The sequence below is a fragment of the Tarenaya hassleriana genome, unplaced genomic scaffold (genome assembly GCF_000463585.1).
Source record: "Tarenaya hassleriana unplaced genomic scaffold, ASM46358v1 Cleome80, whole genome shotgun sequence".
Lineage (NCBI taxonomy): Eukaryota > Viridiplantae > Streptophyta > Magnoliopsida > Brassicales > Cleomaceae > Tarenaya > Tarenaya hassleriana.
In genome coordinates, this window is record NW_010970491.1 from 457,642 (window position 1) to 471,574 (window position 13,933).

Sequence of the window (13,933 nt, forward strand, 5' to 3'; positions counted from 1 at the left end):
AAGATATTACATGCAGGATTTTATTGGCCGACGCTGTTCAAGGATGTTCATAAATTTGTTTCCTCGTGTGACACATGCCAAAGGACGGGAAACATTGGAAGACGACATGAAATGCCACAAAGATACATCCTTGAAGTCGAACCATTCGATGTATGGGGCATCGATTTTATGGGACCATTCCCATCATCCTGTGGAAATCAATACATACTTGTTGCTGTCGACTATGTGACAAAATGGGTGGAGGCTATCGCTAGTCCTACATGTGATTCCAAGATAGTGATCAAGTTATTCAAGAAAACGATTTTCCCACGTTTTGGAATTCCACGGGTGGTGATAAGTGACGGAGGCTCACACTTTGTGAATCGAGCCTTTGAAGCACTTTTGCGAAAATATGGAGTCAAACATAGGGTTGCTACACCCTATCACCCTCAGACGAGCGGACAAGTTGAAGTGTCCAACCGAGAAATCAAGGCCATTCTGGAGAAAACCACTTCAAAATCAAGAAAAGATTGGTCCTTGAAGCTTGATGATGCATTATGGGCTTACCGAACGGCTTACAAGACTCCTATCGGGATGACACCATTTCAAATGGTGTATGGAAAAGCCTGTCATTTACCTGTGGAGTTGGAGTACAAAGCGTATTGGGCCATAAAGGAGCTGAACTTTGACTTGAAGAGTGCTACAGAGAAGAGACTTCTACAACTTCATCATCTTGACGAGATACGTTTAGACGTATACGAGAATGCAAAAATTTACAAGGAAAGAGCAAAAAAATGGCATGACCGTCGAATCCTCCACAGAACTTTCAAGGTAAATGATTCGGTCTTGTTATTTAACTCACGATTAAAGCTTTTTCCAGGGAAGCTAAAATCACGATGGTCCGGACCATTTCGCGTCGTTAACGTTTTTCCACATGGCGCCATAGAACTCTGCAACCACAAAGGTGAAACATTCAAAGTAAATGGCCAACGTTTGAAACATTACAACCCAGAGAATCCAAAAGAAGTAAGAGGTTCCTTACCTCTCTCTGATCCTGAATCTGAGTAAACGCAAAGGGGTCAAGCTAATGACTTTAAACAAGCGCTTTTCGGGAGGCAACCCGAGTATTTTCCTTTGATTGATTTAAATTTTCAGTGTGTTTTGTTTGCTTTTATTGTCTGTTGCTTTTGAGACTACTCACAGATAAGCGAGACAATGACAAGAGAGTTCAATGCACTCAAGATTCCATTCCAAGTTACGAAAGTAGATGGAATGTCCTCTTGGGTAGCGGGCATTTAGCATGCGATCATTATATAACCTGGTCTACCACATACGGTAAGGTACAGTGCGATATCACGAGGTATATTTTGAACCCTAAACTCTTGTGAATTCCATGGTTATGTTTTTTTCGGACGAGTATTTAACATCGGGACGATGCATAATTCAAGTCTGGGGGACGCTCTAATGATCGCTATTGGTTTTATTGTGTCTCATGTTTTGCATTGCATACATATGTCTTGTTGAAAAAAAAAACTAGGAATATTTATTTTTTCTCTCGTTTCTGCATATGTTTGGGAATTAACAAATATGACTCAAATGATTTTGAACTTAAACTTCATATAAGCCAGTCTTTACATGTTTTAGACGATTGGGTAAATTGTCGGTTAAATCGAATCGATGACTAACCTTCATTGGATTTTTGGTCTTGATTATCGGAAATAAATTGCATTAGATTTCAAAGACAAGATATCGAACCAAGTATTAGCACTTCTTTTAAGAACTGTTCCTCATTCAAGGGAATATGAGGCCCCCAAGACCTACTCGTTGCTCGCACCTTTTTATTCCACTCTCATTCTTGAGGACGAGTAGGCAACCGAGCGAGCAGTGCGGGGGTGGCGACAATCATCACGTTGCGAAAGGTAAAACTCGGTTCATTCCCAAAAACATGATTTTTCCTTATAGACCTCATATTATTTGCTTACATATACAAATGGAAAAAGGAAAAGAAAAGCCAAGTTCTGAAAAAAAAAAAAAGAGAAAACTGAAAAATGAAAAAAATAACAAAAAAAAAAAGAGAAAAAAAAAGAGATTTTATATATTCTTGGCACACCGAATGGAAAAATTTTTTTTCTTCATTCCATTCCACATATCTTCCCGATTCAGCCATCTTCAAAATAAACACTTGGCATACACCAAACCGTCTTGGACCAAAATATTCCCTAGAACAGCAGGCTATAAAGTTTGGAAGTCCGCTTGGTAAGATCATAATTTATCTTGTCTTGATTTTCTAATGTGATACAATTCCTTTGGAAAAGGTCGAAATCCTATAAAGGTATGGAAATCGAATTGTAGTCAACTGATTTTCCCATGGTGAATATGATATTTAAGCGTATCAAAGTCTTTTCAGTCATTGGTCAAATTTTTCTCATTATGCATTCATGCCATTTGTCCGAGGACGAGCAAAACACTAAGTCTGGGGGAATTTGATCGCACGAATCTTGTCGTATTAACTTGCATATAATTATCATGTTATTCTCATGCTTTCATATTTAGATTAGGAATATTTTGGTTTGTTTTTGGTGTGTTTCATATTTTGTAGGTGACAAAAATTATTTTGGAAACATTTGGCAAAAATGGAACAAAAATGGAGCAAACTCGGTTTCATGGGCAGTTTTGACAGTTTGGACGAATTTGACTATAACTTTCTTATCTGAAGTCCAAATGACGTGATTCCAATTTTAAAAGATCATCAACTCATTGTAGTTATGATCTGGAAAAGTTGCGATCGAAAAGAGAAAGCATGAATCGTGGCCGAAAGTTGCAAGTCACGCTTCGGATCCAGAAAAGCAAAATGAGAAGGGTGTACTATCTCCTCCATAACTTTCGATTGGGAGCTCGGATTGCTTCGCCGTTTGTTTCACAGTAAACTAGACATCAAGAGCTTTCCATAGACACCAAGATCGTAATTTTTGGTGGAGATTTGGCCCTTCATCGAGCAGTTACAATCTGAGCAAAATTCTGGTTGCTGACATCATGGCTTACATCATGGAGACAACTCACCTAACATGCCACTACGAATTTCATCATTTCATCTACTTTTGCCCTTCAGAAACTCCTATAAATAGACCCTTAATCTGCTCTCATTGATCACACAACAACAAGAAACACAAAAACAAAGAGTAGAAGAAGATTTGGAGGCTTGGAGCATGAAGAACAAGCCTTGAAGATCTAGAGAAGCTTTCTCTTTCTCTTCTCTCTATCTTTATGTTTTTTTTATCATTTGATGATGTCTCTTGATCATTTCATGGCTCTAGAGTAGTTCTCTTGTTATGGGATAGGTTGAATTTGGTTTGATGAATAAGCTTGTGCTTGATTGATGATATTGTGTTCATATGCTCATGGTGTTGAAATCTTGAGTCTTAATGCTTGTTCTTGAATTAATTCTTGATCATGATTCTATAAACATGTTTTGAATTGAGAAATCCAAGCATGTTATGAACAAGATTATCATCTAGAAGTCATGATTCATTGAGAAATGATCTTGAATTCTCTAGGAACATTGATTAAACATGAACTTGTAATGCTCTTAGAACTTATATTTCATCATTGAGAAATGAGAAAATTTGAAGTATCTAAGTAAGAAGATTTGATCTTTTGAGAGAAAGATGATCTTGGATTAGAGTTTAAAGTTCCACCATGAATGCATATAAATCACATAATCATATTCTTAGTGCTTGTTCATCGAATTAAGTTCATACCGATTCCCATAACGTCTTTTGATATTGAATCCAACTTTGTTTTTCCCATCCTCTTTGATAATCAAAAGTTTGAATCTTGATTTAGTTCACTAGATTTTTAGAAATATTGTTAGAAACAAAATTCCATTCCCTTGGGACGAACCTTAAGTACCATCGATATAACCGTGCACTTGCGGTTGTGTGTGCTTAAGTGACTTATAAATATTAAAGCTTGATCAAACTACGCACACTACTTAGCACACATCAACCACCGGGAGACACTGACCACATGGACACCGAGGATGGAGCCCAGTAAAGTCTCGCGCAGATGTATCAGGACCATTCTATTCCTTTCTCTTTCAGCATTATGGGACCTATGACGTGCGTTGTTATTTTGCTATGTTGTCTTGTACGGTTAACTGTTATCGGATTCACTTGATCTTTGTTTGTTTTAATCTCTTATCTAAGGTTGAATCCCGACTTGGAACAAAAGACAACACACAATGTGGAATACATCGAAAGTGGAATGCAAGGAGGCATATTTCAACCTTAGACACCAAGGTTACACATTAACCCTCCTCCACTTAGCTCAAATTCTTTCATATTCCACATCTTCCATCCCTTCGGATTCGAGTGACACCGCGGACGGTGTCTCGTTCAAGTCTGGGGGGTGAGCATCTAACACCGGTTCAAGTCCCTTCTAGGATGCATTTCATACATTTACTTGCATAAAAAAAATCATCATTTCTATCTCACTGTAGATGCATTCCACACTTACATTGCTTGCATTTGAACATATAGACATCACTTAGTCTTGCATTGCCTTTGTCACATATAGGTCTAGATCATATCGGAGCATATGCATTGCATAAACCGTTTTGAGTTGAGATTTATCGATGATAGGATGATGGTGATAGTTGCTTAGAAATTGCTTGGCGATTTGGACTTAGACCTCTAAGTGTTCGAGTAGATTGTCGATGATAGGTGAATAGCGAACCCTCTCTTTGATGCTTGCGATTCTAGGTTGTGGGGTATATTGTTGTCCTTAGGTGTGCCAAAGAGTAGGATCCACCGAACCCAGGTTAGATGTCTCCCTAAAAACCGTTTCTGAAGTCTCTCCCATAGGATAGATATAGTCTCTTGGAAAGAACATTGTAGGAATGAGTGAAGAAAGTACATATCCCAACACTCCGCTGTCACTATATCGTCAATGAAAATCATTCGATGACATGAGTGCGTCGAAATTCGACGGTTCGGGTCTAAGTTGTGGGATAAGTGTCATGATCATTAGAGAAAAGCGAAAGCGAAGACACTTGTCAACTTCAACGTCCTAGAAACTCGGGATAATACCCTTCTAAGGCTTAACCTATTGAAAGAAAGAAGAAAAGAAACAAAAAAGAGGAAGAAAATAAAAGAAAAGAAAAAATGAATAGAATAAATGAAGAGACGACATATCTTAAGGAGAAAAACGGTAAAAAGGTTTAGGAGAGTGCTTGGAGGTATTGATTACTCTTATGGTAGACTTTGGATGACATAGAAACCCCATACTTAGGAAAGTGTAGTTGACAAGAGAGGATAGCTAGAATAGTCTAGATTCGATTCTACTCCCATGAGCTAAGTAGTAGATATGTGGCTAGATCTTGAAATTCGCCAAAGACCGATCTCCAACTTACCACCCCACTCAGGCTTTGTGTTTCATTGATTTTATTTGCTCGAGGACGAGCAAGGATTTAAGTTTGGGGGGATTTGATGGCTCGGATTTTATCTGGATTTTATACGAATATGCCTTTGGTTTTTAAATGGTTTCCACACACTCTTAGGCATTTTTAGAGTCATTCTTAGGTCTCTGGGACTAGGTTTTGACCATTGCAGGAACCCGAGGGGACATCAAGGGTTTTCGGGACGAAACGGAGAAGACAGAAGCATAATCCCTCAGATTCAGGTCTGGAACAGACGGACCGGTTAGACAGACCCGACGGACTACACAAACCGGAACCAAAACTGCCAGAGAGAGTAGTTCGTTCGAACTGAGGAATCAGTCCGAACGGACTGTAACTGTAGTCCGTTCAGACTGCATTCCAAAGCCCGAATGGACCAGCTCAGCCAATCCCAGACTTCTCGGCAGATTCCAGTCCGAACGGACTGCATAACTCAGTCCGTTCGGACTGCCTAATCAGATGGTTCGGACTGACTACGCCAGACAGCACAAACTTGCACAGCCTAGTCCGTTCGGACTGCCTACACTAGACCGAACGGACTACTTGAAACAGATTACGCCAAAGACGCGCCGTTTCGGAAAATTGCCCTAGTTTTGAGAGGAGAAGCGGCAAAACACACCCTAAGTTTGATTGGGGGCCGAAAATAGAGACCTTGGGGAGAGAAAAGGAGAGCTCTTGGAGGAGAAAGAAGAAGGAGGAAACTCCATTGAAGATTGAAGATTTCTTGAGCATCTCTCTACTCTCTCTATATGATTTATGCACTTTACCCTTGTTTTGCTTTGCTTTTGAACATGGGTTGTGAGTAGTTAGATAGTTATGGGTTGAGGGTGAATCCTCATGTGAGGATGTGTGAACCCACTTGATGAGTTTATATTTATACTTTGATTAGACCTTCATTTCATTCAATGAGTGATTTCTATGCTTATTTTCTATATCCCTCTTTGATTGAATCTCTTTGGAGACTTAGGATTCATGAGTAGATGGATTGCCATTGAATGAGAATGAATGCTTTGGATTGATGAATGGATTTTAATGCTCTCTTGGGATAAAAATCCCTTGAGTTGATTTTAGAGTCTTGGTTTCCATGGAGACATGACACCTTGACTCCTTGATGCGTTCATTCAATAGGGTTGTGATTGAAAGCGAAGAAATTCGGTTCAATCCAACCTAGGATTTTGACAAGTGAGTTCAATGCATTCAAGATTCCATTCCAAGTTACGAAAGTAGATGGAATGTCCTCTTGGGTAGCGGGCATTTAGCTTGAGAGAGCAAATCCCGATCTTTATCTTGGAATCCCCAATTTCAAAGGAAGTATGAAATAGATTCTCAATATTTAGCACATCTCGCATGTTGGTGAACCCCGAAATCCATAACCCTTGGCCATTTGATTTTCCCTTCTTGAATTGTGATTGTCTTTGATTTTACTTTCTCTCATTTAATTTTCTTGCAACTTTCAAAACCACAAAAACAATCTCCAACTTTATTTTTACCATTTTCCTAGTTTTAGTCGATTCCTAGCTTAACCGCTTAAGTCCTTGTGTTCGACCCCGGTACTACGACATCCGTATACTTGCGGATTAGTTGTGTTTCGGGTTACAAATTTAAGACTCTTCACGCAAGTGATCAACGGTCTGACCTTCTATGCAGAACGGACGATCCGTAACTATGCGCAGAACGGACGGTCTGTACGCCTGGACCGTCCGGTCCAGGTGTGGACCGGACGGTCTGGTGCTCGCGGAACGGTCGGTCCATTCTTCAGCGGAACGGACGGACTGACATGGCTGGACCGTCCGGTCCAGGCCTGAACCGGACGGTCTGGCCGTCTGGAACCCTTCCAGCTCGTTATGTGGTTCCTTTCTCACGTCGTTTTCTTCACGTGTGATCCATCCCTAATGGTGTGTGACTCTGTAGGCCCATTCGAAGTGGTAGTGGTTTCGGAAACCCTTTCCCGAACCACAAGTCATGGTTAGCCTCTAGCAAGACGCCATGACCACCCACCTAGAATAGAGTTAGAGGTGATCTAAAAAGCCAGCAATAGTTCGAGTTCTGATCCTTTGTCTCACGATGTTGTATGTTGAACAAGGGCATGGTATGAGCCACCCTTCAAGTTCAACCGCTTACTCGTCTAGGCAAATCGACTGATAAAATAGATGTACATTCATCTATAGCGTGGCCATGCATTTTCACAGTCTGATTTCCACGAGGGGCCCAGCGACATCTCTCCTGTTAAGGAGGTGACAAGTCCCATATTGCATGTCTACTATCTGCATATGATTCGTGAACGTATCTGAACAACGTCGTTATGATCATCCGGTTAAAGACGACGTTTGACGCAGTCAAGGAACGCCACTCCTCATATAAGATACTCTAGACATCTCAGGTCTGAGGATCCAAGAACAAACCGCTGTATGAGATTCAAGTCATGACTCATGTCCATGTGACAATCTCATGCGGGTCATCCAGTAACTCGTTCCAAACGAGAACCCATGATTGTGATTTGCATCCAATGCATATGATCATCATCATCAATCACACATCATGCTGGCCTTAAATCATCATTGTTCCCACAATGACAACTGACCAGGGATTTTAGAATCATCTGCAATGATTCAAGGATATCTACCGAAATATAACAAACATGCCAATCATATCACGGGAAAAGTAATGCATTCAAAAACCAATGAATCAATACATAGTCAAAATGTCATATCACGGATCATCGTAGAGCATTACAACCAACAACTAAACGGTTTAAGCCGAACGAGTTAAACCCGACATTCCTCTCCATTGTCGTTTAGGCCATATAAACGAGAAGCGCATACAGAAGCTTACTTCTGAAGGTCTTATGGATTCATTTGACTTTGAGTCTCTTGAATCTTGCGAGTCTTGTTTGATGGGCAAGATGACGAAGCATCCTTTCAAGAGGAAAGGATAGAGAGCGACAGAGTTATTGGACCTGATACATAGTGATGTATGCGGACCAATCAGTTGTCCAGCTAGAGGAGGTTATCTGTATTTCGTTACATTCACTGATGATTTCAGTCAATACGGTTATGTCTATTTGATGAGACATAAGTCTGAAACACTTGAAATGTTCAAGGCTTTCAGAAACGAAGTACAGAACCAGCTTGGCAAGACGATCAAGACACTTTGATCAGATCGTGGTGGCGAGTATATGAGCCAAGAGTTCTCTGGCTATCTGGTTGATTGTGGTATTAAAGACGATCAAGACACTTTGATCAGATCGTGGTGGCGAGTATATGAGCCAAGAGTTCTCTGGCTATCTGGTTGATTGTGGTATTATATCACAATTAACTCCTCCTGGAATGCCACAGTGGAACGACGTGTCTGAACGGAGGAACCGAACACTGTTAGACATGGTTCGGTCGATGATGAGTCAGACAGATCTTCTGAAGTCCTTTTGGGGCTATGCTTTAGAGGAGTCCAACGAAGTCGGCTGAAATGACACCATATAAGATAAGGACGGGGAAGCGTCCCGTATTATCGTTTGTCAGAATTTGGGGTTGCGATGCTTACGTGAAGCGTCAGATGACTGATAAGTTATCCTCCAAATCTGATATGTGTTTATTTGTAGGCTACCCTAAGGAAACTAAGGGTTACTACTTCTACATTCCGACAGAGAACAAGGTGTTCATTGCCAGGATTGCGACTTTTATGGAGCGAGAGTTCATCTCCAAAAGAATCAGTGGGAGTAGGATCGAACTTGAGGAAGTTCAAGAGCAACAAGTAGACGTTGAGCCGAGTGAACAAGTTGAAGTCGTTCAACCTGTTTAACAGCCGGTTGTGACTCAACCTTCGACGAGTGAACCTTTGAGATTAGGCAGGATTCCCCAAGAGCCTGTGAGATATGGATTTCTCGTGACTGGGAATGAGGAACTCATGTTAATAGAACATGACGAACCTACCACATACCCAGAGGCTATGGCGAGTCCCGATTCCGAGAAATGGTGCGAGGCTATGAAGTCCGAGATGCAATCCATGTCAGACAACCAAGTATGGACTCTGGTTGATCGATGCATCTGAAGGGATAAAACCCATCGGATGCAAGTGAATTTTCAAGAAGAAGACCGACATGGATGGCAACGTGAACACGTATAAGGCACAACTTGTGGCGAAATGATTCCGTCAGATTCATAGTATTAACTATGATGAGACCTTTTCGCCTGTAGTTATGCTGAAGTGAAGTCCATCAGGATCCTACTTGCCATAGCCGCATATTACAACTATGAGATATGGAAAATGGATGTCAAGACCGCATTCCTTAATGGGAACTTGACCGAGGATGTGTACATGACACAACCCGAAGGTTTTGTCGATCCAAGGAACTCGGGGATGGTGTGCAAGCTTCAGAGGTCCATTTATGGACTGAAGCAGGCTTCGAGAAGCTGGAACCTTCGCTTTGATGAGACAATCAAAAGGTTTGGTTTCTCACACAACGAAGACGAGTCGTGTGTTTACAATAAGGTCAGTGGGAGCACAGTAGTATTTCTAGTGCTATACATGGATGACATTCTCCTTATAGAGAATGACGTTCCTACCTTGCAAGATGTTAAGTCATGGCTAGGAACGCAGTTTTCTATGAAGGATCTGGGAGAAGCGGCCTACATTTTAGGCATAAAGATCTATAGAGATAGATCAAGGCGGCTTCTAGGATTGTGTCAGAGTACTTACATCGATAAGGTCTTGAAACGGTTCAAGATGCAAGATTCCAAGAAAGGAACCTTACCGATGAGCAGTGGCACAGTTCTCTGCAAGAGTTAGTGTCCTACGACACCTGATGAGCGAGAACGCATGGATCGGATTCCATATGCTTCGGCAATTGGATCGATCATGTATGTCATGCTTTGTACTCGACCAGATGTATCCTACGCATTGAGCATTACGAGTAGATACCAGTCAGATTCAGGTGAGTCACATTGGATCGCCGTCAAGAACATCCTGAAGTACTTGAGAAGAACTAAGGATGTGTTCTTGGTATACGGTGGGTCAGAAGACGAGCTTACTGCAAAGGGTTACACTGATGCTAGTATCCAGTCAGACCCGGATGACTACAGATCGTAGTCTGGCTATGTTTTCTGCTTGAACGGAGGCACTGTTAGCTGGAAGAGTTCTAAGCAAGCGACCGTTGAAGATTCTACTACAGAAGCTGAGTATATTGCAGTGTCGGACGCAGCAAAGGAAGCTGTTTGGATCAGGAAGTTTGTTGGCGATTTGGGTGTCATTCCTAGTGTTGATAGCTCCATTGCTCTTTATTGTGACAACAATGGAGCGATCGCACAAGCGAAAGAACCCAGATCCCATCAACGATCCAAACACATACTCAGACGATTTTACCTTATCAGGGAGATCATAGACAGAGGAGACGTGCACATTTGCAGAGTGTCGACCGATGACAACATTGTCGATCCGTTGATGAAGCCTCTCTCTCCGTCGAAGCATGAGGGTCATGTTAGGGATATAGGCATTAGATGTTTAGCAGTCCATGATTAGAGCAAATGGGAGATTGTTGGTTTAGTACTCTATGATGTACTGTTTTTGCGAGCTTTATTTAGATACATTTGATAGTTATGAAATCCATGTATCATTATGAATGATACTAAACTCCCTAGTCTTATGTCGTTATGGGAATAACGACATAATAAGACTAGTATGATGTGTGATTGATGATCATAGAGATGATCATAGATATTGGATACGATCACAGTCATAGGTATTTGTTGGAGAACGGAATATGGGATTGACCCGCATGAGATTGTCCCGCATGAGATTGTCACATGGACTAGCGTCATGACTTCAATCTCATATGGCAGTTCCATGATTGGATCCTAAGACCTGAGATATCTACGGAATCCAACATGAGAAGTTGCGTGCTTTGAATACGTTCAACGTCCTGCATAACATGAGGACTATAAATGCGTGTATCAGGTATGAAACAAATCATGTGCTGGATTGTAGATAGTCAAGACGGGATTTGTACCTCTCGTAAAAGAGAGAGATATTGTTGGGACCCTCGTGTGAGCGAGACTATAGAAATGTGTGGCCGCACTATAGACGAACGTCGTCTATTTCAGACAGTCGAACTCAGTGAACGAGAAAGCAGTCGAATCAGATAAGGTGGTTTGTCCATGCCTTATGTTCGACATATGATATCGCGATACAAAAGGATCATCAGCCGGAATCATCACTGCGTTCGTAAGATCACGAACAAACTCTATTCGAGATAGGTAGGTATTCATAGTGTCTTGCTAGAGACCGCCTATGACTTGTATATCCGAAATAGAGATTTCGGATTATACTGCTATATTGAATGAGCCCACAGGGTCACACACGCAGGGAAGGACAAAACGCACGAGAAAACGACCGAAAAACCGAGACGGAAGGGGCTGGAACGGACAGACCGAAAGGGCTAGACCCGACGGTCCGCCAGAACCAGACTTGACGGTCCAGAACGCAGTCCGTCCGTTCCAGAAGGTCTGGAACGGATGGTCCACCACTCTCTCCCACTTGGTACACTTCCATAATGGATGGGGACGACCGCATTTCTGGACCGTCCGTTCCAGCTTTCAGGTTTTTCGAAAATTAGACCGAAATTAGGGTTAAATCACCTTATAAAGAGATTAAAACCCTAATGACGAGAGAGACTTTTGCAGCCGTCTGGTGCAGACTTTTGACAGCTTTTGGTGAGATCCAAAAGATCCAAGAGTTTCCAAGTCTCGTTTTCTCGAAGCATCATACCAAATAGCTGATTCGGGTCCTAGCAGACAAGTTCCAATCGTTGGAATCCATCCCGAGGTGTGGATACGTGTAGAGGGCGAGGTAATCTTCCTCCCTTTCGTGATCGGACCAACTCTTCGATTGATACAGGCTCCGGATCGATATAGGTAAGCGTTCTAACGTTTCTACGATTCATACATGCATGGTTCTAGGATTTCATATAATTTTTATTTTACATCTGCTGGGCAAACCCTAGAATCGATCTCTTAGGAATAAGATTCGCTCTAGAGATCCCAGGAAACACAACATTCTCTTCTTGTCCGCCCATTTCTTCATGCGTGCGGCGGCCTTGTGCAACCAAATCCATGTTTGGTCGGTCTCCTCTTGCCACTCACGTGCAAATGTATGAGCTGTGGGGCTCAGACCATCATAGGTGAGGGAGAGACCACTTGGAGTTGTAGGTTTTCGTCCCATCACTATCTCGAACGGTGACTTGCTGGTCGACTGGATCTTGTGGAGATTGTGGGAGAATTGCACCATGTCGAGGTGTCGGGACCAACCCTCTTGGTGGGTTGAGACGTAGTGTCGAAGGTAGAGCTCCAAGAGTGAGTTGATCCTCTCGGTTTGTCCATCAGTTTTCGGGTGGAAGGCTGTGGAAAACCGAAGTTGCGTGCCCATAAGCTTGAACAATTCTGTCCAAAACTTGCTGGTGAACCGTCCGTCTCGATCGCTAATGATGGACCGAGGCAATCCTCAATATTTGACCATATGTTTGAAGAAGGCTTGGGTTACTTCGTCGGCAGGGCATTTGCTAGAGACCGTGATGAATGTCCCATACTTATTAAACATGTCCACAACTACAAAGATAGCTCCAAAACCGTTAGAGTTAGGTAACTTGGTAATGAAATCCATAGATACCGATTTTTCAGGGTGGTCCGCAATGAGGAGAGGCTTGAGAAGTCCCGCCGGAGGTCTTTGCTCAATCTTGTCTTGTTGGCCACAAGACACGTCTCAACATAGGCTTCAATGTCCTTCTTCATCTTCAGCCAATAGTAATTCTCGGTTACTAAGGCTAGTGTCCGCTTTTCTCCGGGGTGTCTGGCCCACTTGGAGTCATGGGACTCTTTGAGAATCTCCCGTCTAAGCTCCTCGCTCTTTGGTACATAAATCCTGCGTCCACGAGAATAAACAATACCATCTCTTTCCCAAAACTAACGGGTTTGATGTTGTCGGACAAGTTGGAGGAGGTGGTTGGCCGCGGGATCTTGGGTCATGGCCTGTCGGATCCGATCTGTAAAATCGGTCCTAGGCTCATTTCCCGTGAGTGTGGCCAACTCGGTCTTGTGGGAGAGTGCGTCAGCGACCACGTTTGCTTTGCCCGGCTTGTACTCTAGGGTATAGTCGAACTCCGCGAGGAAATCTTGCCACCGAGCTTGCTTGGGGCTGAGTTTTTTCTGTGTTTGAAAATAACTCGTCGCCACATTGTCCGTCTTGATCACGAACGTTGATCCGAGAAGGTAGTGCCTCCATGTTCGGAGACAATGGATGATGGTCGTCATCTCTTTCTCTTGAACGGTATACTTCTTCTCGGCTTCATTCTATTTCTCCTTATCAATTGCAATGGCTCTGCTAGTGTATATATACAAAAACTCAAATGTACGAACATAAAAAACGTTCGGTTACATAGACTGTATAGATAGAGTATGAATTGACCTTAGATACCATATTGGCTTGACAATGAGCTCTGTCACCAGAGGAAGAGCG

The 13,933-nt window shown here is 42.3% G+C and overlaps 1 long non-coding RNA gene across 1 annotated transcript; it reads left to right on the forward strand.

The window, feature by feature from the left end:
• The first annotated feature begins 1,278 nt into the window (after positions 1-1,278).
• LOC104803149 lies at positions 1,279-3,420 on the forward strand. Its single transcript, XR_770143.1, has 2 exons — positions 1,279-1,314; positions 2,579-3,420. It is a non-coding gene; the product is annotated as an uncharacterized LOC104803149 (long non-coding RNA).
• The last annotated feature ends 10,513 nt before the right edge of the window (positions 3,421-13,933 follow it).